General features: G+C 48.7%; 31 non-coding genes across 31 annotated transcripts; all 31 read left to right on the top strand.

The window, feature by feature from the left end:
• The first annotated feature begins 273 nt into the window (after nucleotides 1-273).
• On the top strand, nucleotides 274-346 carry trnar-acg (transfer RNA arginine (anticodon ACG)). Its single transcript has one exon. It is a non-coding gene; the product is annotated as a tRNA-Arg (tRNA).
• A 1,039-nt stretch (nucleotides 347-1,385) lies between these two features.
• trnar-acg (transfer RNA arginine (anticodon ACG)) lies at nucleotides 1,386-1,458 on the top strand. The gene has a single exon. It is a non-coding gene; the product is annotated as a tRNA-Arg (tRNA).
• Nucleotides 1,459-2,185: 727 nt separating this feature from the next.
• trnah-gug (transfer RNA histidin (anticodon GUG)) lies at nucleotides 2,186-2,257 on the top strand. Its single transcript has one exon. It is a non-coding gene; the product is annotated as a tRNA-His (tRNA).
• Nucleotides 2,258-2,490: 233 nt separating this feature from the next.
• trnar-acg (transfer RNA arginine (anticodon ACG)) lies at nucleotides 2,491-2,563 on the top strand. The gene has a single exon. It is a non-coding gene; the product is annotated as a tRNA-Arg (tRNA).
• Nucleotides 2,564-3,602: 1,039 nt separating this feature from the next.
• Nucleotides 3,603-3,675, top strand: trnar-acg (transfer RNA arginine (anticodon ACG)). The gene has a single exon. It is a non-coding gene; the product is annotated as a tRNA-Arg (tRNA).
• Nucleotides 3,676-4,402: 727 nt separating this feature from the next.
• Nucleotides 4,403-4,474, top strand: trnah-gug (transfer RNA histidin (anticodon GUG)). Its single transcript has one exon. It is a non-coding gene; the product is annotated as a tRNA-His (tRNA).
• Nucleotides 4,475-4,707: 233 nt separating this feature from the next.
• Nucleotides 4,708-4,780, top strand: trnar-acg (transfer RNA arginine (anticodon ACG)). The gene has a single exon. It is a non-coding gene; the product is annotated as a tRNA-Arg (tRNA).
• A 728-nt stretch (nucleotides 4,781-5,508) lies between these two features.
• trnah-gug (transfer RNA histidin (anticodon GUG)) lies at nucleotides 5,509-5,580 on the top strand. The gene has a single exon. It is a non-coding gene; the product is annotated as a tRNA-His (tRNA).
• A 239-nt stretch (nucleotides 5,581-5,819) lies between these two features.
• trnar-acg (transfer RNA arginine (anticodon ACG)) lies at nucleotides 5,820-5,892 on the top strand. The gene has a single exon. It is a non-coding gene; the product is annotated as a tRNA-Arg (tRNA).
• A 1,033-nt stretch (nucleotides 5,893-6,925) lies between these two features.
• On the top strand, nucleotides 6,926-6,998 carry trnar-acg (transfer RNA arginine (anticodon ACG)). The gene has a single exon. It is a non-coding gene; the product is annotated as a tRNA-Arg (tRNA).
• Nucleotides 6,999-7,726: 728 nt separating this feature from the next.
• Nucleotides 7,727-7,798, top strand: trnah-gug (transfer RNA histidin (anticodon GUG)). The gene has a single exon. It is a non-coding gene; the product is annotated as a tRNA-His (tRNA).
• Nucleotides 7,799-8,032: 234 nt separating this feature from the next.
• Nucleotides 8,033-8,105, top strand: trnar-acg (transfer RNA arginine (anticodon ACG)). The gene has a single exon. It is a non-coding gene; the product is annotated as a tRNA-Arg (tRNA).
• Nucleotides 8,106-9,146: 1,041 nt separating this feature from the next.
• Nucleotides 9,147-9,219, top strand: trnar-acg (transfer RNA arginine (anticodon ACG)). The gene has a single exon. It is a non-coding gene; the product is annotated as a tRNA-Arg (tRNA).
• A 1,033-nt stretch (nucleotides 9,220-10,252) lies between these two features.
• On the top strand, nucleotides 10,253-10,325 carry trnar-acg (transfer RNA arginine (anticodon ACG)). The gene has a single exon. It is a non-coding gene; the product is annotated as a tRNA-Arg (tRNA).
• A 1,041-nt stretch (nucleotides 10,326-11,366) lies between these two features.
• trnar-acg (transfer RNA arginine (anticodon ACG)) lies at nucleotides 11,367-11,439 on the top strand. The gene has a single exon. It is a non-coding gene; the product is annotated as a tRNA-Arg (tRNA).
• Nucleotides 11,440-12,166: 727 nt separating this feature from the next.
• On the top strand, nucleotides 12,167-12,238 carry trnah-gug (transfer RNA histidin (anticodon GUG)). Its single transcript has one exon. It is a non-coding gene; the product is annotated as a tRNA-His (tRNA).
• A 235-nt stretch (nucleotides 12,239-12,473) lies between these two features.
• Nucleotides 12,474-12,546, top strand: trnar-acg (transfer RNA arginine (anticodon ACG)). The gene has a single exon. It is a non-coding gene; the product is annotated as a tRNA-Arg (tRNA).
• Nucleotides 12,547-13,587: 1,041 nt separating this feature from the next.
• On the top strand, nucleotides 13,588-13,660 carry trnar-acg (transfer RNA arginine (anticodon ACG)). The gene has a single exon. It is a non-coding gene; the product is annotated as a tRNA-Arg (tRNA).
• Nucleotides 13,661-14,387: 727 nt separating this feature from the next.
• trnah-gug (transfer RNA histidin (anticodon GUG)) lies at nucleotides 14,388-14,459 on the top strand. The gene has a single exon. It is a non-coding gene; the product is annotated as a tRNA-His (tRNA).
• Nucleotides 14,460-14,693: 234 nt separating this feature from the next.
• Nucleotides 14,694-14,766, top strand: trnar-acg (transfer RNA arginine (anticodon ACG)). Its single transcript has one exon. It is a non-coding gene; the product is annotated as a tRNA-Arg (tRNA).
• Nucleotides 14,767-15,807: 1,041 nt separating this feature from the next.
• Nucleotides 15,808-15,880, top strand: trnar-acg (transfer RNA arginine (anticodon ACG)). The gene has a single exon. It is a non-coding gene; the product is annotated as a tRNA-Arg (tRNA).
• Nucleotides 15,881-16,607: 727 nt separating this feature from the next.
• trnah-gug (transfer RNA histidin (anticodon GUG)) lies at nucleotides 16,608-16,679 on the top strand. The gene has a single exon. It is a non-coding gene; the product is annotated as a tRNA-His (tRNA).
• Nucleotides 16,680-16,914: 235 nt separating this feature from the next.
• Nucleotides 16,915-16,987, top strand: trnar-acg (transfer RNA arginine (anticodon ACG)). Its single transcript has one exon. It is a non-coding gene; the product is annotated as a tRNA-Arg (tRNA).
• A 669-nt stretch (nucleotides 16,988-17,656) lies between these two features.
• trnar-acg (transfer RNA arginine (anticodon ACG)) lies at nucleotides 17,657-17,729 on the top strand. Its single transcript has one exon. It is a non-coding gene; the product is annotated as a tRNA-Arg (tRNA).
• Nucleotides 17,730-18,770: 1,041 nt separating this feature from the next.
• trnar-acg (transfer RNA arginine (anticodon ACG)) lies at nucleotides 18,771-18,843 on the top strand. The gene has a single exon. It is a non-coding gene; the product is annotated as a tRNA-Arg (tRNA).
• A 727-nt stretch (nucleotides 18,844-19,570) lies between these two features.
• On the top strand, nucleotides 19,571-19,642 carry trnah-gug (transfer RNA histidin (anticodon GUG)). The gene has a single exon. It is a non-coding gene; the product is annotated as a tRNA-His (tRNA).
• A 235-nt stretch (nucleotides 19,643-19,877) lies between these two features.
• On the top strand, nucleotides 19,878-19,950 carry trnar-acg (transfer RNA arginine (anticodon ACG)). Its single transcript has one exon. It is a non-coding gene; the product is annotated as a tRNA-Arg (tRNA).
• A 669-nt stretch (nucleotides 19,951-20,619) lies between these two features.
• Nucleotides 20,620-20,692, top strand: trnar-acg (transfer RNA arginine (anticodon ACG)). The gene has a single exon. It is a non-coding gene; the product is annotated as a tRNA-Arg (tRNA).
• A 1,041-nt stretch (nucleotides 20,693-21,733) lies between these two features.
• On the top strand, nucleotides 21,734-21,806 carry trnar-acg (transfer RNA arginine (anticodon ACG)). Its single transcript has one exon. It is a non-coding gene; the product is annotated as a tRNA-Arg (tRNA).
• Nucleotides 21,807-22,533: 727 nt separating this feature from the next.
• Nucleotides 22,534-22,605, top strand: trnah-gug (transfer RNA histidin (anticodon GUG)). The gene has a single exon. It is a non-coding gene; the product is annotated as a tRNA-His (tRNA).
• A 241-nt stretch (nucleotides 22,606-22,846) lies between these two features.
• trnar-acg (transfer RNA arginine (anticodon ACG)) lies at nucleotides 22,847-22,919 on the top strand. Its single transcript has one exon. It is a non-coding gene; the product is annotated as a tRNA-Arg (tRNA).
• The last annotated feature ends 584 nt before the right edge of the window (nucleotides 22,920-23,503 follow it).

Genomic DNA, 23,503 nt, shown 5'->3' on the forward strand with positions numbered 1-23,503 from the left:
TGTGGTCGCAGCAACCCCGGTTCGAATCCGTGTCACGGCACATTTTTCGTTGTCCCTATGTGCAGACAAGGGACGTTGCACGCCGCGCGTATACGCGACCAGTGACATACGCAGAGCTACTCCCCCCCTCTCTGTTTAAAAAGAGCGTTTAGATATATAGTCTCGGTTAGTAAACCTGTGAAAGAGGAAGACCACTGTCTGCTGTTTCCCCGTCACTTCTTTCGCTCCGAGCGAGTGTCCTGGGTCGGTGACATGGCAAGCAGCAAACACCTTGGGCCAGTGGCGCAATGGATAATGCTTCTGACTACGGATCAGAAGATTCCAGGTTCGACTCCTGGCTGGCTCGAGCATCCATTTAACCAATTCTGTATTTGGGCGATGAGGGAAAGATGTCTGTCAATTAGTTGAGCGTAGCGCGACAAACTAAAAGAACAGGCCTTATGCCCTTTTCACCAAAGCTCCTACTTTGATTCCTCACCGTTGCGCAGATACCAAGAAGGAAGCGCCTGAATGAATGTTTTGCTGCAGCAGGTATTGAAAGAGCTTGGGAAAAGGGAATGCTTTTCTTCACCGGTAGAAAAAAGAAAAAGCTGGCTATGGTGTGACCATACAAGGATTTGACGCAAACGAGTGAAAATACATGTGCTGCATGCCATCAATACAAGCTGGTGCGAGTATAGTCACTTCAAAGCCGTTTGGGGGCGGATGAGTACCTATTTGAACTTGATTTAGGACCATTGAAAGTGTGAGAGTGACTGGCCTTGTTCTGCTTCGGGGACACAAAGGCAAGAATCATAATTTGTGTCCAAAAAAGGACACTATGGATGGAATGAGTAGCCCTTCCGCGCCATTCTTGTAAAACGCTCAACAATCTTGTCATAACCAAATAAAAAAGTGACGCCCCTTGAAATGTGGCAGAGAAAACAAGGTGGAAAATGGCTTGTTTGGAAATTGGGACGGCTTAGACAAACGGAGAGAGGCTGGGAACTTACGTTCGCAGTTTATTCATGTGGCACAGCACAGGACAGAACACCCGTGGCCACCACCTCTCGTGCGTCCAGCGAGAAGTGGCGAGCCGTGATCGTATAGTGGTTAGTACTCTGCGTTGTGGTCGCAGCAACCCCGGTTCGAATCCGTGTCACGGCACATTTTTCGTTGTCCCTATGTGCAGACAAGGGACGTTGCGCGCCGTGCGTATACGCTATACGCGACCAGTGCCATGCGCAGTTACTCCCCCTCGTCTCTGTTTAAAAAGAGCATTTAGATATATAGTCTCGGTTAGTAAACCTGTGAAAGAGGATGACCACTGTCTGCTGTTTCCCTATCACTTCTTTCGCTCCGAGCGAGTGTCCTGGGTCAGTGACATGGCAAACAGCAAACACCTTGGGCCAGTGGCGCAATGGATAACGCGTCTGACTACGGATCAGAAGATTCCAGGTTCGACTCCTGGCTGGCTCGAGCATCCATTTAACCAATTCTGTATTTGGCCGATGAGGGAAAGATGTCTGTCAAGTAGTTGAGCGTAGCGCGCCAAACTAAAAGAACAGGCCTTATGCCCTTTTCACCAAAGCTCCTACTTTGATTCCTCACCGTTGCGCAGATACCAAAAGGAAGCGCCTGCACGAACGTCTTGCTGCAGCAGGAATTGAAAGAGCTTGGGAAAAGGGAATGCTTTTCTTCACCGGTAGAAAAAAGAAAAAGCTGGCTATGGTGTGACCATACAAGGATTTGACGCAAACGAGTGAAAATGCATGTGCTGCATGCCATCAATTCAAGCTGGTGCGAGTATAGTCACTTCAAAGCCGTTTGGGGGCGGATGAGTACCTATTTGAATTTGATTTAGGACCATTGAAAGTGTGAGAGTGACTGACCTTGTTCTGCTTCGGGGACACAAAGGCAAGAATCATAATTTGTGTCCGAAAAAGGACACTATGCAGGGAATGAGTAGCCCTTCCGCGCCATTCTTGTAAAACGCTCAACAATCTTGTCATAACCAAATAAAAAAGTGACGCCCCTTGAAATATGGCAGAGAAAACAAGGTGGAAAATGGCTTGCTTGGAAATTGGGACGGCTTAGACAAAGGGAGAGAGGCTGGGAACTTACGTTCGCAGTTTATTCATGTGGCACAGCACAGGACAGAACACCCGTGGCCACCACCTCTCGTGCGTCCAGCGAGAAGTGGCGAGCCGTGATCGTATAGTGGTTAGTACTCTGCGTTGTGGTCGCAGCAACCCCGGTTCGAATCCGGGTCACGGCACATTTTTCGTTGTCCCTATGTGCAGACAAGGGACGTTGCACGCCGCGCGTATACGCGACCAGTGACATACGCAGAGCTACTCCCCCCCTCTCTGTTTAAAAAGAGCGTTTAGATATATAGTCTCGGTTAGTAAACCTGTGAAAGAGGAAGACCACTGTCTGCTGTTTCCCCGTCACTTCTTTCGCTCCGAGCGAGTGTCCTGGGTCGGTGACATGGCAAGCAGCAAACACCTTGGGCCAGTGGCGCAATGGATAATGCTTCTGACTACGGATCAGAAGATTCCAGGTTCGACTCCTGGCTGGCTCGAGCATCCATTTAACCAATTCTGTATTTGGGCGATGAGGGAAAGATGTCTGTCAATTAGTTGAGCGTAGCGCGACAAACTAAAAGAACAGGCCTTATGCCCTTTTCACCAAAGCTCCTACTTTGATTCCTCACCGTTGCGCAGATACCAAGAAGGAAGCGCCTGAATGAATGTTTTGCTGCAGCAGGTATTGAAAGAGCTTGGGAAAAGGGAATGCTTTTCTTCACCGGTAGAAAAAAGAAAAAGCTGGCTATGGTGTGACCATACAAGGATTTGACGCAAACGAGTGAAAATACATGTGCTGCATGCCATCAATACAAGCTGGTACGAGTATAGTCACTTCAAAGCCGTTTGGGGGCGGATGAGTACCTATTTGAACTTGATTTAGGACCATTGAAAGTGTGAGAGTGACTGGCCTTGTTCTGCTTCGGGGACACAAAGGCAAGAATCATAATTTGTGTCCAAAAAAGGACACTATGGATGGAATGAGTAGCCCTTCCGCGCCATTCTTGTAAAACGCTCAACAATCTTGTCATAACCAAATAAAAAAGTGACGCCCCTTGAAATGTGGCAGAGAAAACAAGGTGGAAAATGGCTTGTTTGGAAATTGGGACGGCTTAGACAAACGGAGAGAGGCTGGGAACTTACGTTCGCAGTTTATTCATGTGGCACAGCACAGGACAGAACACCCGTGGCCACCACCTCTCGTGCGTCCAGCGAGAAGTGGCGAGCCGTGATCGTATAGTGGTTAGTACTCTGCGTTGTGGTCGGAGCAACCCCGGTTCGAATCCGTGTCACGGCACATTTTTCGTTGTCCCTATGTGCAGACAAGGGACGTTGCGCGCCGTGCGTATACGCTATACGCGACCAGTGCCATGCGCAGTTACTCCCCCTCGTCTCTGTTTAAAAAGAGCATTTAGATATATAGTCTCGGTTAGTAAACCTGTGAAAGAGGATGACCACTGTCTGCTGTTTCCCTATCACTTCTTTCGCTCCGAGCGAGTGTCCTGGGTCAGTGACATGGCAAACAGCAAACACCTTGGGCCAGTGGCGCAATGGATAACGCGTCTGACTACGGATCAGAAGATTCCAGGTTCGACTCCTGGCTGGCTCGAGCATCCATTTAACCAATTCTGTATTTGGCTGATGAGGGAAAGATGTCTGTCAAGTAGTTGAGCGTAGCGCGCCAAACTAAAAGAACAGGCCTTATGCCCTTTTCACCAAAGCTCCTACTTTGATTCCTCACCGTTGCGCAGATACCAAAAGGAAGCGCCTGCACGAACGTCTTGCTGCAGCAGGAATTGAAAGAGCTTGGGAAAAGGGAATGCTTTTCTTCACCGGTAGAAAAAAGAAAAAGCTGGCTATGGTGTGACCATACAAGGATTTGACGCAAACGAGTGAAAATGCATGTGCTGCATGCCATCAATTCAAGCTGGTGCGAGTATAGTCACTTCAAAGCCGTTTGGGGGCGGATGAGTACCTATTTGAATTTGATTTAGGACCATTGAAAGTGTGAGAGTGACTGACCTTGTTCTGCTTCGGGGACACAAAGGCAAGAATCATAATTTGTGTCCGAAAAAGGACACTATGCAGGGAATGAGTAGCCCTTCCGCGCCATTCTTGTAAAACGCTCAACAATCTTGTCATAACCAAATAAAAAAGTGACGCCCCTTGAAATATGGCAGAGAAAACAAGGTGGAAAATGGCTTGCTTGGAAATTGGGACGGCTTAGACAAAGGGAGAGAGGCTGGGAACTTACGTTCGCAGTTTATTCATGTGGCACAGCACAGGACAGAACACCCGTGGCCACCACCTCTCGTGCGTCCAGCGAGAAGTGGCGAGCCGTGATCGTATAGTGGTTAGTACTCTGCGTTGTGGTCGCAGCAACCCCGGTTCGAATCCGGGTCACGGCACATTTTTCGTTGTCCCTATGTGCAGACAAGGGACGTTGCACGCCGCGCGTATACGCGACCAGTGACATACGCAGAGCTACTCCCCCCCTCTCTGTTTAAAAAGAGCGTTTAGATATATAGTCTCGGTTAGTAAACCTGTGAAAGAGGAAGACCACTGTCTGCTGTTTCCCCGTCACTTCTTTCGCTCCGAGCGAGTGTCCTGGGTCGGTGACATGGCAAGCAGCAAACACCTTGGGCCAGTGGCGCAATGGATAATGCGTCTGACTACGGATCAGAAGATTCCAGGTTCGACTCCTGGCTGGCTCGAGCATCCATTTAACCAATTCTGTATTTGGGCGATGAGGGAAAGATGTCTGTCAATTAGTTGAGCGTAGCGCGCCAAACTAAAAGAACAGGCCTTATGCCCTTTTCACCAAAGCTCCTACTTTGATTCCTCACCGTTGCGCAGATACCAAGAAGGAAGCGCCTGAATGAATGTTTTGCTGCAGCAGGTATTGAAAGAGCTTGGGAAAAGGGAATGCTTTTCTTCACCGGTAGAAAAAAGAAAAAGCTGGCTATGGTGTGACCATACAAGGATTTGACGCAAACGAGTGAAAATGCATGTGCTGCATGCCATCAATACAAGCTGGTGCGAGTATAGTCACTTCAAAGCCGTTTGGGGGCGGATGAGTACCTATTTGAACTTGATTTAGGACCATTGAAAGTGTGAGAGTGACTGGCCTTGTTCTGCTTCGGGGACACAAAGGCAAGAATCATAATTTGTGTCCGAAAAAGGACACTATGCAGAGAATGAGTAGCCCTTCCGCGCCATTCTTGTAAAACGCTCAACAATCTTGTCATAACCAAATAAAAAAGTGACGCCCCTTGAAATATGGCAGAGAAAACAAGGTGGAAAAAGGCTTGCTTGGAAATTGGGACGGCTTAGACAAAGGGAGAGAGGCTGGGAACTTACGTTCGCAGTTTATTCATGTGGCACAGCACAGGACAGAACACCCGTGGCCACCACCTCTCGTGCGTCCAGCGAGTAGTGGCGAGCCGTGATCGTATAGTGGTTAGTACTCTGCGTTGTGGTCGCAGCAACCCCGGTTCGAATCCGGGTCACGGCACATTTTTCGTTGTCCCTATGTGCAGACAAGGGACGTTGCGCGCCGTGCGTATACGCTATACGCGACCAGTGCCATGCGCAGTTACTCCCCCTCGTCTCTGTTTAAAAAGAGCATTTAGATATATAGTCTCGGTTAGTAAACCTGTGAAAGAGGATGACCACTGTCTGCTGTTTCCCTATCACTTCTTTCGCTCCGAGCGAGTGTCCTGGGTCAGTGACATGGCAAACAGCAAACACCTTGGGCCAGTGGCGCAATGGATAACGCGTCTGACTACGGATCAGAAGATTCCAGGTTCGACTCCTGGCTGGCTCGAGCATCCATTTAACCAATTCTGTATTTGGCCGATGAGGGAAAGATGTCTGTCAAGTAGTTGAGCGTAGCGCGCCAAACTAAAAGAACAGGCCTTATGCCCTTTTCACCAAAGCTCCTACTTTGATTCCTCACCGTTGCGCAGATACCAAAAGGAAGCGCCTGCACGAACGTCTTGCTGCAGCAGGAATTGAAAGAGCTTGGGAAAAGGGAATGCTTTTCTTCACCGGTAGAAAAAAGAAAAAGCTGGCTATGGTGTGACCATACAAGGATTTGACGCAAACGAGTGAAAATGCATGTGCTGCATGCCATCAATACAAGCTGGTGCGAGTATAGTCACTTCAAAGCCGTTTGGGGGCGGATGAGTACCTATTTGAACTTGATTTAGGACCATTGAAAGTGTGAGAGTGACTGGCCTTGTTCTGCTTCGGGGACACAAAGGCAAGAATCATAATTTGTGTCCAAAAAAGGACACTATGCAGGGAATGAGTAGCCCTTCCGCGCCATTCTTGTAAAACGCTCAACAATCTTGTCATAACCAAATAAAAAAGTGACGCCCCTTGAAATGTGGCAGAGAAAACAAGGTGGAAAATGGCTTGTTTGGAAATTGGGACGGCTTAGACAAAGGGAGAGAGGCTGGGAACTTACGTTCGCAGTTTATTCACGTGGCACAGCACAGGTCAGAACACCCGTGGCCACCACCTCTCGTGTGTCCAGCGAGAAGTGGCGAGCCGTGATCGTATAGTGGTTAGTACTCTGCGTTGTGGTCGCAGCAACCCCGGTTTGAATCTGTGTCACGGCACATTTTTCGTTGTCCCTATGTGCAGACAAGGGACGTTGCACGCCGCGCGTATACGCGACCAGTGACATGCGCAGAGCTACTCCCCCCCCTCTCTGTTTAAAAAGAGCGTTTAGATATATAGTCTCGGTTAGTAAACCTGTGAAAGAGGAAGACCACTGTCTGCTGTTTCCCCGTCACTTCTTTCGCTCCGAGCGAGTGTCCTGGGTCGGTGACATGGCAAGCAGCAAACACCTTGGGCCAGTGGCGCAATGGATAATGCGTCTGACTACGGATCAGAAGATTCCAGGTTCGACTCCTGGCTGGCTCGAGCATCCATTTAACCAATTCTGTATTTGGCCGATGAGGGAAAGATGTCTGTCAATTAGTTGAGCGTAGCGCGCCAAACTAAAAGAACAGGCCTTATGCCCTTTTCACCAAAGCTCCTACTTTGATTCCTCACCGTTGCGCAGATACCAAGAAGGAAGCGCCTGAATGAATGTTTTGCTGCAGCAGGTATTGAAAGAGCTTGGGAAAAGGGAATGCTTTTCTTCACCGGTAGAAAAAAGAAAAAGCTGGCTATGGTGTGACCATACAAGGATTTGACGCAAACGAGTGAAAATGCATGTGCTGCATGCCATCAATACAAGCTGGTGCGAGTATAGTCACTTCAAAGCCGTTTGGGGGCGGATGAGTACCTATTTGAACTTGATTTAGGACCATTGAAAGTGTGAGAGTGACTGGCCTTGTTCTGCTTCGGGGACACAAAGGCAAGAATCATAATTTGTGTCCAAAAAAGGACACTATGCAGGGAATGAGTAGCCCTTCCGCGCCATTCTTGTAAAACGCTCAACAATCTTGTCATAACCAAATAAAAAAGTGACGCCCCTTGAAATGTGGCAGAGAAAACAAGGTGGAAAATGGCTTGTTTGGAAATTGGGACGGCTTAGACAAAGGGAGAGAGGCTGGGAACTTACGTTCGCAGTTTATTCACGTGGCACAGCACAGGTCAGAACACCCGTGGCCACCACCTCTCGCGTGTCCAGCGAGAAGTGGCGAGCCGTGATCGTATAGTGGTTAGTACTCTGCGTTGTGGTCGCAGCAACCCCGGTTCGAATCCGGGTCACGGCACATTTTTCGTTGTCCCTATGTGCAGACAAGGGACGTTGCACGCCGCGCGTTTACGCGACCAGTGACATGCGCAGAGCTACTCCCCCCCCTCTCTGTTTAAAAAGAGCGTTTAGATATATAGTTTCGGTTAGTAAACCTGTGAAAGAGGAAGACCACTGTCTGCTGTTTCCCCGTCACTTCTTTCGCTCCGAGCGAGTGTCCTGGGTCGGTGACATGGCAAGCAACAAACACCTTGGGCCAGTGGCGCAATGGATAATGCGTCTGACTACGGATCAGAAGATTCCAGGTTCGACTCCTGGCTGGCTCGAGCATCCATTTAACCAATTCTGTATTTGGCCGATGAGGGAAAGATGTCTGTCAATTAGTTGAGCGTAGCGCGCCAAACTAAAAGAACAGGCCTTATGCCCTTTTCACCAAAGCTCCTACTTTGATTCCTCACCGTTGCGCAGATACCAAGAAGGAAGCGCCTGAATGAATGTTTTGCTGCAGCAGGTATTGAAAGAGCTTGGGAAAAGGGAATGCTTTTCTTCACCGGTAGAAAAAAGAAAAAGCTGGCTATGGTGTGACCATACAAGGATTTGACGCAAACGAGTGAAAATGCATGTGCTGCATGCCATCAATACAAGCTGGTGCGAGTATAGTCACTTCAAAGCCGTTTGGGGGCGGATGAGTACCTATTTGAACTTGATTTAGGACCATTGAAAGTGTGAGAGTGACTGGCCTTGTTCTGCTTCGGGGACACAAAGGCAAGAATCATAATTTGTGTCCAAAAAAGGACACTATGCAGGGAATGATTAGCCCTTCCGCGCCATTCTTGTAAAACGCTCAACAATCTTGTCATAACCAAATAAAAAAGTGACGCCCCTTGAAATGTGGCAGAGAAAACAAGGTGGAAAATGGCTTGTTTGGAAATTGGGACGGCTTAGACAAAGGGAGAGAGGCTGGGAACTTACGTTCGCAGTTTATTCACGTGGCACAGCACAGGTCAGAACACCCGTGGCCACCACCTCTCGCGTGTCCAGCGAGAAGTGGCGAGCCGTGATCGTATAGTGGTTAGTACTCTGCGTTGTGGTCGCAGCAACCCCGGTTCGAATCCGTGTCACGGCACATTTTTCGTTGTCCCTATGTGCAGACAAGGGACGTTGCGCGCCGTGCGTATACGCTATACGCGACCAGTGCCATGCGCAGAGTTACTCCCCCTCGTCTCTGTTTAAAAAGAGCATTTAGATATATAGTCTCGGTTAGTAAACCTGTGAAAGAGGATGACCACTGTCTGCTGTTTCCCTATCACTTCTTTCGCTCCGAGCGAGTGTCCTGGGTCAGTGACATGGCAAACAGCAAACACCTTGGGCCAGTGGCGCAATGGACAACGCGTCTGACTACGGATCAGAAGATTCCAGGTTCGACTCCTGGCTGGCTCGAGCATCCATTTAACCAATTCTGTATTTGGCCGATGAGGGAAAGATGTCTGTCAAGTAGTTGAGCGTAGCGCGCCAAACTAAAAGAACAGGCCTTATGCCCTTTTCAGCAAAGCTCCTACTTTGATTCCTCACCGTTGCGCAGATACCAAAAGGAAGCGCCTGCATGAACGTCTTGCTGCAGCAGGTATTGAAAGAGCTTGGGAAAAGGGAATGCTTTTCTTCACCGGTAGAAAAAAGAAAAAGCTGGCTATGGTGTGACCATACAAGGATTTGACGCAAACGAGTGAAAATGCATGTGCTGCATGCCATCAATTCAAGCTGGTGCGAGTATAGTCACTTCAAAGCCGTTTGGGGGCGGATGAGTACCTATTTGAATTTGATTTAGGACCATTGAAAGTGTGAGAGTGACTGGCCTTGTTCTGCTTCGGGGACACAAAGGCAAGAATCATAATTTGTGTCCGAAAAAGGACACTATGCAGGGAATGAGTAGCCCTTCCGCGCCATTCTTGTAAAACGCTCAACAATCTTGTCATAACCAAATAAAAAAGTGACGCCCCTTGAAATATGGCAGAGAAAACAAGGTGGAAAATGGCTTGCTTGGAAATTGGGACGGCTTAGACAAAGGGAGAGAGGCTGGGAACTTACGTTCGCAGTTTATTCACGTGGCACAGCACAGGTCAGAACACCCGTGGCCACCACCTCTCGTGTGTCCAGCGAGAAGTGGCGAGACGTGATAGTATAGTGGTTAGTACTCTGCGTTGTGGTCGCAGCAACCCAGGTTCGAATCCGGGTCACGGCACATTTTTCGTTGTCCCTATGTGCAGACAAGGGACGTTGCACGCCGCGCGTATACGCGACCAGTGACATGCGCAGAGCTACTCCCCCCCCTCTCTGTTTAAAAAGAGCGTTTAGATATATAGTCTCGGTTAGTAAACCTGTGAAAGAGGAAGACCACTGTCTGCTGTTTCCCCGTCACTTCTTTCGCTCCGAGCGAGTGTCCTGGGTCGGTGACATGGCAAGCAGCAAACACCTTGGGCCAGTGGCGCAATGGATAATGCGTCTGACTACGGATCAGAAGATTCCAGGTTCGACTCCTGGCTGGCTCGAGCATCCATTTAACCAATTCTGTATTTGGGCGATGAGGGAAAGATGTCTGTCAATTAGTTGAGCGTAGCGCGCCAAACTAAAAGAACAGGCCTTATGCCCTTTTCACCAAAGCTCCTACTTTGATTCCTCACCGTTGCGCAGATACCAAGAAGGAAGCGCCTGAATGAATGTTTTGCTGCAGCAGGTATTGAAAGAGCTTGGGAAAAGGGAATGCTTTTCTTCACCGGTAGAAAAAAGAAAAAGCTGGCTATGGTGTGACCATACAAGGATTTGACGCAAACGAGTGAAAATGCATGTGCTGCATGCCATCAATACAAGCTGGTGCGAGTATAGTCACTTCAAAGCCGTTTGGGGGCGGATGAGTACCTATTTGAACTTGATTTAGGACCATTGAAAGTGTGAGAGTGACTGGCCTTGTTCTGCTTCGGGGACACAAAGGCAAGAATCATAATTTGTGTCCAAAAAAGGACACTATGCAGGGAATGAGTAGCCCTTCCGCGCCATTCTTGTAAAACGCTCAACAATCTTGTCATAACCAAATAAAAAAGTGACGCCCCTTGAAATGTGGCAGAGAAAACAAGGTGGAAAATGGCTTGTTTGGAAATTGGGACGGCTTAGACAAAGGGAGAGAGGCTGGGAACTTACGTTCGCAGTTTATTCACGTGGCACAGCACAGGTCAGAACACCCGTGGCCACCACCTCTCGTGTGTCCAGCGAGAAGTGGCGAGCCGTGATCGTATAGTGGTTAGTACTCTGCGTTGTGGTCGCAGCAACCCCGGTTTGAATCTGTGTCACGGCACATTTTTCGTTGTCCCTATGTGCAGACAAGGGACGTTGCGCGCCGAGCGTATACGCTATACGCGACCAGTGCCATGCGCAGAGTTACTCCCCCTCGTCTCTGTTTAAAAAGAGCATTTAGATATATAGTCTCGGTTAGTAAACCTGTGAAAGAGGATGACCACTGTCTGCTGTTTCCCTATCACTTCTTTCGCTCCGAGCGAGTGTCCTGGGTCAGTGACATGGCAAACAGCAAACACCTTGGGCCAGTGGCGCAATGGATAACGCGTCTGACTACGGATCAGAAGATTCCAGGTTCGACTCCTGGCTGGCTCGAGCATCCATTTAACCAATTCTGTATTTGGCCGATGAGAGAAAGATGTCTGTCAAGTAGTTGAGCGTAGCGCGCCAAACTAAAAGAACAGGCCTTATGCCCTTTTCAGCAAAGCTCCTACTTTGATTCCTCACCGTTGCGCAGATACCAAAAGGAAGCGCCTGCATGAACGTCTTGCTGCAGCAGGTATTGAAAGAGCTTGGGAAAAGGGAATGCTTTTCTTCACCGGTAGAAAAAAGAAAAAGCTGGCTATGGTGTGACCATACAAGGATTTGACGCAAACGAGTGAAAATGCATGTGCTGCATGCCATCAATTCAAGCTGGTGCGAGTATAGTCACTTCAAAGCCGTTTGGGGGCGGATGAGTACCTATTTGAATTTGATTTAGGACCATTGAAAGTGTGAGAGTGACTGGCCTTGTTCTGCTTCGGGGACACAAAGGCAAGAATCATAATTTGTGTCTGAAAAAGGACACTATGCAGGGAATGAGTAGCCCTTCCGTGCCATTCTTGTAAAACGCTCAACAATCTTGTCATAACCAAATAAAAAAGTGACGCCCCTTGAAATATGGCAGAGAAAACAAGGTGGAAAATGGCTTGCTTGGAAATTGGGACGGCTTAGACAAAGGGAGAGAGGCTGGGAACTTACGTTCGCAGTTTATTCACGTGGCACAGCACAGGTCAGAACACCCGTGGCCACCACCTCTCTTGCGTCCAGAGAGAAGTGGCGAGCAGTGATAGTATAGTGGTTAGTACTCTGCGTTGTGGTCGCAGCAACCCCGGTTCGAATCCGGGTCACGGCACATTTTTCGTTGTCCCTATGTGCAGACAAGGGACGTTGCACGCCGCGCGTATACGCGACCAGTGACATGCGCAGAGCTACTCCCCCCCCCTCTCTGTTTAAAAAGAGCGTTTAGATATATAGTCTCGGTTAGTAAACCTGTGAAAGAGGAAGACCACTGTCTGCTGTTTCCCCGTCACTTCTTTCGCTCCGAGCGAGTGTCCTGGGTCGGTGACATGGCAAGCAGCAAACACCTTGGGCCAGTGGCGCAATGGATAATGCGTCTGACTACGGATCAGAAGATTCCAGGTTCGACTCCTGGCTGGCTCGAGCATCCATTTAACCAATTCTGTATTTGGCCGATGAGGGAAAGATGTCTGTCAATTAGTTGAGCGTAGCGCGCCAAACTAAAAGAACAGGCCTTATGCCCTTTTCACCAAAGCTCCTACTTTGATTCCTCACCGTTGCGCAGATACCAAGAAGGAAGCGCCTGAATGAATGTTTTGCTGCAGCAGGTATTGAAAGACCTTGGGAAAAGGGAATGCTTTTCTTCACCGGTAGAAAAAAGAAAAAGCTGGCTATGGTGTGACCATACAAGGATTTGACGCAAACGAGTGAAAATGCATGTGCTGCATGCCATCAATACAAGCTGGTGCGAGTATAGTCACTTCAAAGCCGTTTGGGGGCGGATGAGTACCTATTTGAACTCGATTTAGGACCATTGAAAGTGTGAGAGTGACTGGCCTTGTTCTGCTTCGGGGACACAAAGGCAAGAATCATAATTTGTGTCCAAAAAAAGACACTATGCAGGGAATGAGTAGCCCTTCCGCGCCATTCTTGTAAAACGCTCAACAATCTTGTCATAACCAAATAAAAAAGTGACGCCCCTTGAAATGTGGCAGAGAAAACAAGGTGGAAAATGGCTTGTTTGGAAATTGGGACGGCTTAGACAAAGGGAGAGAGGCTGGGAACTTACGTTCGCAGTTTATTCACGTGGCACAGCACAGGTCAGAACACCCGTGGCCACCACCTCTCGTGTGTCCAGCGAGAAGTGGCGAGCCGTGATCGTATAGTTGTTAGTACTCTGCGTTGTGGTCGCAGCAACCCCGGTTCGAATCCGTGTCACGGCACATTTTTCGTTGTCCCTATGTGCAGACAAGGGACGTTGCGCGCCGTGCGTATACGCTATACGCGACCAGTGCCATGCGCAGAGTTACTCCCCCTCGTCTCTGTTTAAAAAGAGCATTTAGATATATAGTCTCGGTTAGTAAACCTGTGAAAGAGGATGACCACTGTCTGCTGTTTCCCTATCACTTCTTTCGCTCCGAGCGAGTGTCCTGGGTCAGTGACATGGCAAACAGCAAACACCTTGGGCCAGTGGCGCAATGGATAACGCGTCTGACTACGGATCAGAAGATTCCAGGTTCGACTCCTGGCGGGCTCGAGCATCCATTTAACCAATTCTGTATTTGGCCGATGAGGGAAAGATGTCTGTCAAGTAGTTGAGCGTAGCGCGCCAAACTAAAAGAACAGGCCTTATGCCCTTTTCACCAAAGCTCCTACTTTGATTCCTCACCGTTGCGCAGATACCAAAAGGAAGCGCCTGCATGAACGTCTTGCTGCAGCAGGTATTGAAAGAGCTTGGGAAAAGGGAATGCTTTTCTTCACCGGTAGAAAAAAGAAAAAGCTGGCTATGGTGTGACCATACAAGGATTTGACGCAAACGAGTGAAAATGCATGTGCTGCATGCCATCAATTCAAGCTGGTGCGAGTATAGTCACTTCAAAGCCGTTTGGGGGCGGATGAGTACCTATTTGAATTTGATTTAGGACCATTGAAAGTGTGAGAGTGACTGGCCTTGTTCTGCTTCGGGGACACAAAGGCAAGAATCATAATTTGTGTCCGAAAAAGGACACTATGCAGGGAATGAGTAGCCCTTCCGCGCCATTCTTGTAAAACGCTCAACAATCTTGTCATAACCAAATAAAAAAGTGACGCCCCTTGAAATATGGCAGAGAAAACAAGGTGGAAAATGGCTTGCTTGGAAATTGGGACGGCTTAGACAAAGGGAGAGAGGCTGGGAACTTACGTTCGCAGTTTATTCACGTGGCACAGCACAGGTCAGAACACCCGTGGCCACCACCTCTCGTGTGTCCAGCGAGAAGTGGCGAGCCGTGATAGTATAGTGGTTAGTACTCTGCGTTGTGGTCGCAGCAACCCCGGTTCGAATCCGGGTCACGGCACATTTTTCGTTGTCCCTATGTGCAGACAAGGGACGTTGCACGCCGCGCGTATACGCGACCAGTGACATGCGCAGAGCTACTCCCCCCCCTCTCTGTTTAAAAAGAGCGTTTAGATATATAGTCTCGGTTAGTAAACCTGTGAAAGAGGAAGACCACTGTCTGCTGTTTCCCCGTCACTTCTTTCGCTCCGAGCGAGTGTCCTGGGTCGGTGACATGGCAAGCAGCAAACACCTTGGGCCAGTGGCGCAATGGATAATGCGTCTGACTACGGATCAGAAGATTCCAGGTTCGACTCCTGGCTGGCTCGAGCATCCATTTAACCAATTCTGTATTTGGCCGATGAGGGAAAGATGTCTGTCAATTAGTTGAGCGTAGCGCGCCAAACTAAAAGAACAGGCCTTATGCCCTTTTCACCAAAGCTCCTACTTTGATTCCTCACCGTTGCGCAGATACCAAGAAGGAAGCGCCTGAATGAATGTTTTGCTGCAGCAGGTATTGAAAGAGCTTGGGAAAAGGGAATGCTTTTCTTCACCGGTAGAAAAAAGAAAAAGCTGGCTATGGTGTGACCATACAAGGATTTGACGCAAACGAGTGAAAATGCATGTGCTGCATGCCATCAATACAAGCTGGTGCGAGTATAGTCACTTCAAAGCCGTTTGGGGGCGGATGAGTACCTATTTGAACTTGATTTAGGACCATTGAAAGTGTGAGAGTGACTGGCCTTGTTCTGCTTCGGGGACACAAAGGCAAGAATCATAATTTGTGTCCAAAAAAGGACACTATGCAGGGAATGAGTAGCCCTTCCGCGCCATTCTTGTAAAACTCTCAACAATCTTGTCATAACCAAATAAAAAAGTGACGCCCCTTGAAATGTGGCAGAGAAAACAAGGTGGAAAATGGCTTGTTTGGAAATTGGGACGGCTTAGACAAAGGGAGAGAGGCTGGGAACTTACGTTCGCAGTTTATTCACGTGGCACAGCACAGGTCAGAACACCCGTGGCCACCACCTCTCGTGTGTCCAGCGAGAAGTGGCGAGCCGTGATTGTATAGTGGTTAGTACTCTGCGTTGTGGTCGCAGCAACCCCGGTTCGAATCCGTGTCACGGCACATTTTTCGTTGTCCCTATGTGCAGACAAGGGACGTTGCGCGCCGTGCGTATACGCTATACGCGACCAGTGCCATGCGCAGAGTTACTCCCCCTCGTCTCTGTTTAAAAAGAGCATTTAGATATATAGTCTCGGTTAGTAAACCTGTGAAAGAGGATGACCACTGTCTGCTGTTTCCCTATCACTTCTTTCGCTCCGAGCGAGTGTCCTGGGTCAGTGACATGGCAAACAGCAAACACCTTGGGCCAGTGGCGCAATGGATAACGCGTCTGACTACGGATCAGAAGATTCCAGGTTCGACTCCTGGCTGGCTCGAGCATCCATTTAACCAATTCTGTATTTGGCCGATGAGGGAAAGATGTCTGTCAAGTAGTTGAGCGTAGCGCGCCAAACTAAAAGAACAGGCCTTATGCCCTTTTCAGCAAAGCTCCTACTTTGATACCTCACCGTTGCGCAGATACCAAAAGGAAGCGCCTGCATGAACGTCTTGCTGCAGCAGGTATTGAAAGAGCTTGGGAAAAGGGAATGCTTTTCTTCACCGGTAGAAAAAAGAAAAAGCTGGCTATGGTGTGACCATACAAGGATTTTACGCAAACGAGTGAAAATGCATGTGCTGCATGCCATCAATTCAAGCTGGTGCGAGTATAGTCACTTCAAAGCCGTTTGGGGGCGGATGAGTACCTATTTGAATTTGATTTAGGACCATTGAAAGTGTGAGAGTGACTGACCTTGTTCTGCTTCGGGGACACAAAGGCAAGAATCATAATTTGTGTCCGAAAAAGGACACTATGCAGGGAATGAGTAGCCCTTCCGCGCCATTCTTGTAAAACGCTCAACAATCTTGTCATAACCAAATAAAAAAGTGACGCCCCTTGAAATATGGCAGAGAAAACAAGGTGGAAAATGGCTTGCTTGGAAATTGGGACGGCTTAAACAAAGGGAGAGAGGCTGGGAACTTACGTTCGCAGTTTATTCATGTGGCACAGCACAGGACAGAACACCCATGGCCACCACCTCTTGTGCGTCCAGCGAGAAGTGGCGAGCCGTGATCGTATAGTGGTTAGTACTCTGCGTTGTGGTCGCAGCAACCCCGGTTCGAATCCGGGTCATGGCACATTTTTCGTTGTCCCTATGTGCAGACAAGGGACGTTGCACGCCGCGCGTATACGCGACCAGTGACATGCGCAGAGCTACTCCCCCCCCCTCTCTGTTTAAAAAGAGCGTTTAGATATATAGTCTCGGTTAGTAAACCTGTGAAAGAGGAAGACCACTGTCTGCTGTTTCCCCGTCACTTCTTTCGCTCCGAGCGAGTGTCCTGGGTCGGTGACATGGCAAGCAGCAAACACCTTGGGCCAGTGGCGCAATGGATAACGCGTTGGACTACGGATCAGAAGATTCCAGGTTCGACTCCTGGCTGGCTCGAGCATCCATTTAACCAATTCTGTATTTGGGGGATGAGGGAAAGATGTCTGTCAATTAGTTGAGCGTAGCGCGCCAAACTAAAAGAACAGGCCTTATGCCCTTTTCACCAAAGCTCCTACTTTGATTCCTCACCGTTGCGCAGATACCAAGAAGGAAGCGCCTGAATGAATGTTTTGCTGCAGCAGGTATTGAAAGAGCTTGGGAAAAGGGAATGCTTTTCTTCACCGGTAGAAAAAAGAAAAAGCTGGCTATGGTGTGACCATACAAGGATTTGACGCAAACGAGTGAAAATGCATGTGCTGCATGCCATCAATACAAGCTGGTGCGAGTATAGTCACTTCAAAGCCGTTTGGGGGCGGATGAGTACCTATTTGAACTTGATTTAGGACCATTGAAAGTGTGAGAGTGACTGGCCTTGTTCTGCTTCGGGGACACAAAGGCAAGAATCATAATTTGTGTCCAAAAAAGGACACTACGCCGCGCGTATACGCGACCAGTGACATGCGCAGAGCTACTCCCCCCCCTCTCTGTTTAAAAAGAGCGTTTAGATATATAGCCTCGGTTAGTAAACCTGTGAAAGAGGAAGACCACTGTCTGCTGTTTCCCCGTCACTTCTTTCGCTCCGAGCGAGTGTCCTGGGTCGGTGACATGGCAAGCAGCAAACACCTTGGGCCAGTGGCGCAATGGATAATGCGTCTGACTACGGATCAGAAGATTCCAGGTTCGACTCCTGGCTGGCTCGAGCATCCATTTAACCAATTCTGTATTTGGCCGATGAGGGAAAGATGTCTGTCAATTAGTTGAGCGTAGCGCGCCAAACTAAAAGAACAGGCCTTATGCCCTTTTCACCAAAGCTCCTACTTTGATTCCTCACCGTTGTGCAGATACCAAGAAGGAAGCGCCTGAATGAATGTTTTGCTGCAGCAGGTATTGAAAGAGCTTGGGAAAAGGGAATGCTTTTCTTCACCGGTAGAAAAAAGAAAAAGCTGGCTATGGTGTGACCATACAAGGATTTGACGCAAACGAGTGAAAATGCATGTGCTGCATGCCATCAATACAAGCTGGTGCGAGTATAGTCACTTCAAAGCCGTTTGGGGGCGGATGAGTACCTATTTGAACTTGATTTAGGACCATTGAAAGTGTGAGAGTGACTGGCCTAGTTCTGCTTCGGGGACACAAAGGCAAGAATCATAATTTGTGTCCAAAAAAGGACACTATGCAGGGAATGAGTAGCCCTTCCGCGCCATTCTTGTAAAACGCTCAACAATATTGTCATAACCAAATAAAAAAGTGACGCCCCTTGAAATGTGGCAGAGAAAACAAGGTGGAAAATGGCTTGTTTGGAAATTGGGACGGCTTAGACAAAGGGAGAGAGGCTGGGAACTTACGTTCGCAGTTTATTCATGTGGCACAGCACAGGTCAGAACACCCGTGGCCACCACCTCTCGTGTGTCCAGCGAGAAGTGGCGAGCCGTGATCGTATAGTGGTTAGTACTCTGCGTTGTGGTCGCAGCAACCCCGGTTCGAATCCGGGTCAAGGCATGTTTTTTGTTGTCCCTATGTGAAGACAAGGGACGTTGCACGCCGTGCTTATACGCTATACGCGACCAGTGCCATGCGCAGAGCTGCTCCCCCCCGTCTTTGTTTAAAAAGAGCGTTTAGATATATAGTCTCGGTTAGTAAACCTATGAAAGAGGAAGACCTGTGTCTGCTGTTTCCCCATCACTTCTTTCGCTCCGAGCGAGTGTCCTGGGTCGGTGACATGGCAAGCAGCAAACACCTTGGGCCAGTGGCGCAATGGATAACGCGTCTGACTACGGATCAGAAGATTCCAGGTTCGACTCCTGGCTGGCTCGAGCATCCATTTAACCAATTCTGTATTTGGCCGATGAGGGAAAGATGTCTGTCAAGTAGTTGAGCGTAGCGCGCCAAACTAAAAGAACAGGCCTTATGCCCTTTTCAGCAAAGCTCCTACTTTGATACCTCACCGTTGCGCAGATACCAAAAGGAAGCGCCTGCATGAACGTCTTGCTGCAGCAGGTATTGAAAGAGCTTGGGAAAAGGGAATGCTTTTCTTCACCGGTAGAAAAAAGAAAAAGCTGGCTATGGTGTGACCATACAAGGATTTTACGCAAACGAGTGAAAATGCATGTGCTGCATGCCATCAATTCAAGCTGGTGCGAGTATAGTCACTTCAAAGCCGTTTGGGGGCGGATGAGTACCTATTTGAATTTGATTTAGGACCATTGAAAGTGTGAGAGTGACTGACCTTGTTCTGCTTCGGGGACACAAAGGCAAGAATCATAATTTGTGTCCGAAAAAGGACACTATGCAGGGAATGAGTAGCCCTTCCGCGCCATTCTTGTAAAACGCTCAACAATCTTGTCATAACCAAATAAAAAAGTGACGCCCCTTGAAATATGGCAGAGAAAACAAGGTGGAAAATGGCTTGCTTGGAAATTGGGACGGCTTAAACAAAGGGAGAGAGGCTGGGAACTTACGTTCGCAGTTTATTCATGTGGCACAGCACAGGACAGAACACCCATGGCCACCACCTCTCGTGCGTCCAGCGAGAAGTGGCGAGCCGTGATCGTATAGTGGTTAGTACTCTGCGTTGTGGTCGCAGCAACCCCGGTTCGAATCCGGGTCATGGCACATTTTTCGTTGTCCCTATGTGCAGACAAGGGACGTTGCACGCCGCGCGTATACGCGACCAGTGACATGCGCAGAGCTACTCCCCCCCCCTCTCTGTTTAAAAAGAGCGTTTAGATATATAGTCTCGGTTAGTAAACCTGTGAAAGAGGAAGACCACTGTCTGCTGTTTCCCCGTCACTTCTTTCGCTCCGAGCGAGTGTCCTGGGTCGGTGACATGGCAAGCAGCAAACACCTTGGGCCAGTGGCGCAATGGATAACGCGTTGGACTACGGATCAGAAGATTCCAGGTTCGACTCCTGGCTGGCTCGAGCATCCATTTAACCAATTCTGTATTTGGGGGATGAGGGAAAGATGTCTGTCAATTAGTTGAGCGTAGCGCGCCAAACTAAAAGAACAGGCCTTATGCCCTTTTCACCAAAGCTCCTACTTTGATTCCTCACCGTTGCGCAGATACCAAGAAGGAAGCGCCTGAATGAATGTTTTGCTGCAGCAGGTATTGAAAGAGCTTGGGAAAAGGGAATGCTTTTCTTCACCGGTAGAAAAAAGAAAAAGCTGGCTATGGTGTGACCATACAAGGATTTGACGCAAACGAGTGAAAATGCATGTGCTGCATGCCATCAATACAAGCTGGTGCGAGTATAGTCACTTCAAAGCCGTTTGGGGGCGGATGAGTACCTATTTGAACTTGATTTAGGACCATTGAAAGTGTGAGAGTGACTGGCCTTGTTCTGCTTCGGGGACACAAAGGCAAGAATCATAATTTGTGTCCAAAAAAGGACACTACGCCGCGCGTATACGCGACCAGTGACATGCGCAGAGCTACTCCCCCCCCTCTCTGTTTAAAAAGAGCGTTTAGATATATAGCCTCGGTTAGTAAACCTGTGAAAGAGGAAGACCACTGTCTGCTGTTTCCCCGTCACTTCTTTCGCTCCGAGCGAGTGTCCTGGGTCGGTGACATGGCAAGCAGCAAACACCTTGGGCCAGTGGCGCAATGGATAATGCGTCTGACTACGGATCAGAAGATTCCAGGTTCGACTCCTGGCTGGCTCGAGCATCCATTTAACCAATTCTGTATTTGGCCGATGAGGGAAAGATGTCTGTCAATTAGTTGAGCGTAGCGCGCCAAACTAAAAGAACAGGCCTTATGCCCTTTTCACCAAAGCTCCTACTTTGATTCCTCACCGTTGTGCAGATACCAAGAAGGAAGCGCCTGAATGAATGTTTTGCTGCAGCAGGTATTGAAAGAGCTTGGGAAAAGGGAATGCTTTTCTTCACCGGTAGAAAAAAGAAAAAGCTGGCTATGGTGTGACCATACAAGGATTTGACGCAAACGAGTGAAAATGCATGTGCTGCATGCCATCAATACAAGCTGGTGCGAGTATAGTCACTTCAAAGCCGTTTGGGGGCGGATGAGTACCTATTTGAACTTGATTTAGGACCATTGAAAGTGTGAGAGTGACTGGCCTAGTTCTGCTTCGGGGACACAAAGGCAAGAATCATAATTTGTGTCCAAAAAAGGACACTATGCAGGGAATGAGTAGCCCTTCCGCGCCATTCTTGTAAAACGCTCAACAATATTGTCATAACCAAATAAAAAAGTGACGCCCCTTGAAATGTGGCAGAGAAAACAAGGTGGAAAATGGCTTGTTTGGAAATTGGGACGGCTTAGACAAAGGGAGAGAGGCTGGGAACTTACGTTCGCAGTTTATTCATGTGGCACAGCACAGGTCAGAACACCCGTGGCCACCACCTCTCGTGTGTCCAGCGAGAAGTGGCGAGCCGTGATCGTATAGTGGTTAGTACTCTGCGTTGTGGTCGCAGCAACCCCGGTTCGAATCCGGGTCAAGGCATGTTTTTTGTTGTCCCTATGTGAAGACAAGGGACGTTGCACGCCGTGCTTATACGCTATACGCGACCAGTGCCATGCGCAGAGCTGCTCCCCCCCGTCTTTGTTTAAAAAGAGCGTTTAGATATATAGTCTCGGTTAGTAAACCTATGAAAGAGGAAGACCTGTGTCTGCTGTTTCCCCATCACTTCTTTCGCTCCGAGCGAGTGTCCTGGGTCGGTGACATGGCAAGCAGCAAACACCTTGGGCCAGTGGCGCAATGGATAACGCGTCTGACTACGGATCAGAAGATTCCAGGTTCGACTCCTGGCTGGCTCGAGCATCCATTTAACCAATTCTGTATTTGGCCGATGAGGGAAAGATGTCTGTCAAGTAGTTGAGCGTAGCGCGCCAAACTAAAAGAACAGGCCTTATGCCCTTTTCACCAAAGCTCCTACTTTGATTCCTCACCGTTGCGCAGATACCAAAAGGAAGCGCCTGCATGAACGTCTTGCTGCAGCAGGTATTGAAAGAGCTTGGGAAAAGGGAATGCTTTTCTTCACCGGTAGAAAAAAGAAAAAGCTGGCTATGGTGTGACCATACAAGGATTTGACGCAAACGAGTGAAAATGCATGTGCTGCATGCCATCAATTCAAGCTGGTGCGAGTATAGTCACTTCAAAGCCGTTTGGGGGCGGATGAGTACCTATTTGAATTTGATTTAGGACCATTGAAAGTGTGAGAGTGACTGGCCTTGTTCTGCTTCGGGGACACAAAGGCAAGAATCATATTTTGTGTCCGAAAAAGGACACTATGCAGGGAATGAGTAGCCCTTCCGCGCCATTCTTGTAAAACGCTCAACAATCTTGTCATAACCAAATAAAAAAGTGACGCCCCTTGAAATATGGCAGAGAAAACAAGGTGGAAAATGGCTTGCTTGGAAATTGGGACGGCTTAGACAAAGGGAAAGAGGCTGGGAACTTACGTTCGCAGTTTATTCATGTGGCACAGCACAGGACAGAACACCCGTGGCCACCACCTCTCGTGCGTCCAGCGAGAAGTGGCGAGCCGTGATCGTATAGTGGTTAGTACTCTGCGTTGTGGTCGCAGCAACCCCGGTTCGAATCCGGGTCACGGCACATTTTTCGTTGTCCCTATGTGCAGACAAGGGACGTTGCGCGCCGTGCGTATACGCTATACGCGACCAGTGACATGCGCAGAGCTACTCCCCCCCCTCTCTGTTTAAAAAGAGCGTTTAGATATATAGTCTCGGTTAGTAAACCTGTGAAAGAGGAAGACCACTGTCTGCTGTTTCCCCGTCACTTCTTTCGCTCCGAGCGAGTGTCCTGGGTCGGTGACATGGCAAGCAGCAAACACCTTGGGCCAGTGGCGCAATGGATAATGCGTCTGACTACGGATCAGAAGATTCCAGGTTCGACTCCTGGCTGGCTCGAGCATCCATTTAACCAATTCTGTATTTGGCCGATGAGGGAAAGATGTCTGTCAATTAGTTGAGCGTAGCGCGCCAAACTAAAAGAACAGGCCTTATGCCCTTTTCACCAAAGCTCCTACTTTGATTCCTCACCGTTGCGCAGATACCAAGAAGGAAGCGCCTGAATGAATGTTTTGCTGCAGCAGGTATTGAAAGAGCTTGCGAAAAGGGAATGCTTTTCTTCACCGGTAGAAAAAAGAAAAAGCTGGCTATGGTGTGACCATACAAGGATTTGACGCAAACGAGTGAAAATGCATGTGCTGCATGCCATCAATACAAGCTGGTGCGAGTATAGTCACTTCAAAGCCGTTTGGGGGCGGATGAGTACCTATTTGAACTTGATTTAGGACCATTGAAAGTGTGAGAGTGACTGGCCTTGTTCTGCTTCGGGGACACAAAGGCAAGAATCATAATTTGTGTCCAAAAAAGGACACTACGCCGCGCGTATACGCGACCAGTGACATGCGCAGAGCTACTCCCCCCCCTCTCTGTTTAAAAAGAGCGTTTAGATATATAGTCTCGGTTAGTAAACCTGTGAAAGAGGA

The sequence above is a fragment of the Osmerus eperlanus genome, chromosome 19, assembly GCF_963692335.1.
Source record: "Osmerus eperlanus chromosome 19, fOsmEpe2.1, whole genome shotgun sequence".
NCBI classification, from domain to species: Eukaryota; Metazoa; Chordata; class Actinopteri; order Osmeriformes; family Osmeridae; genus Osmerus; species Osmerus eperlanus.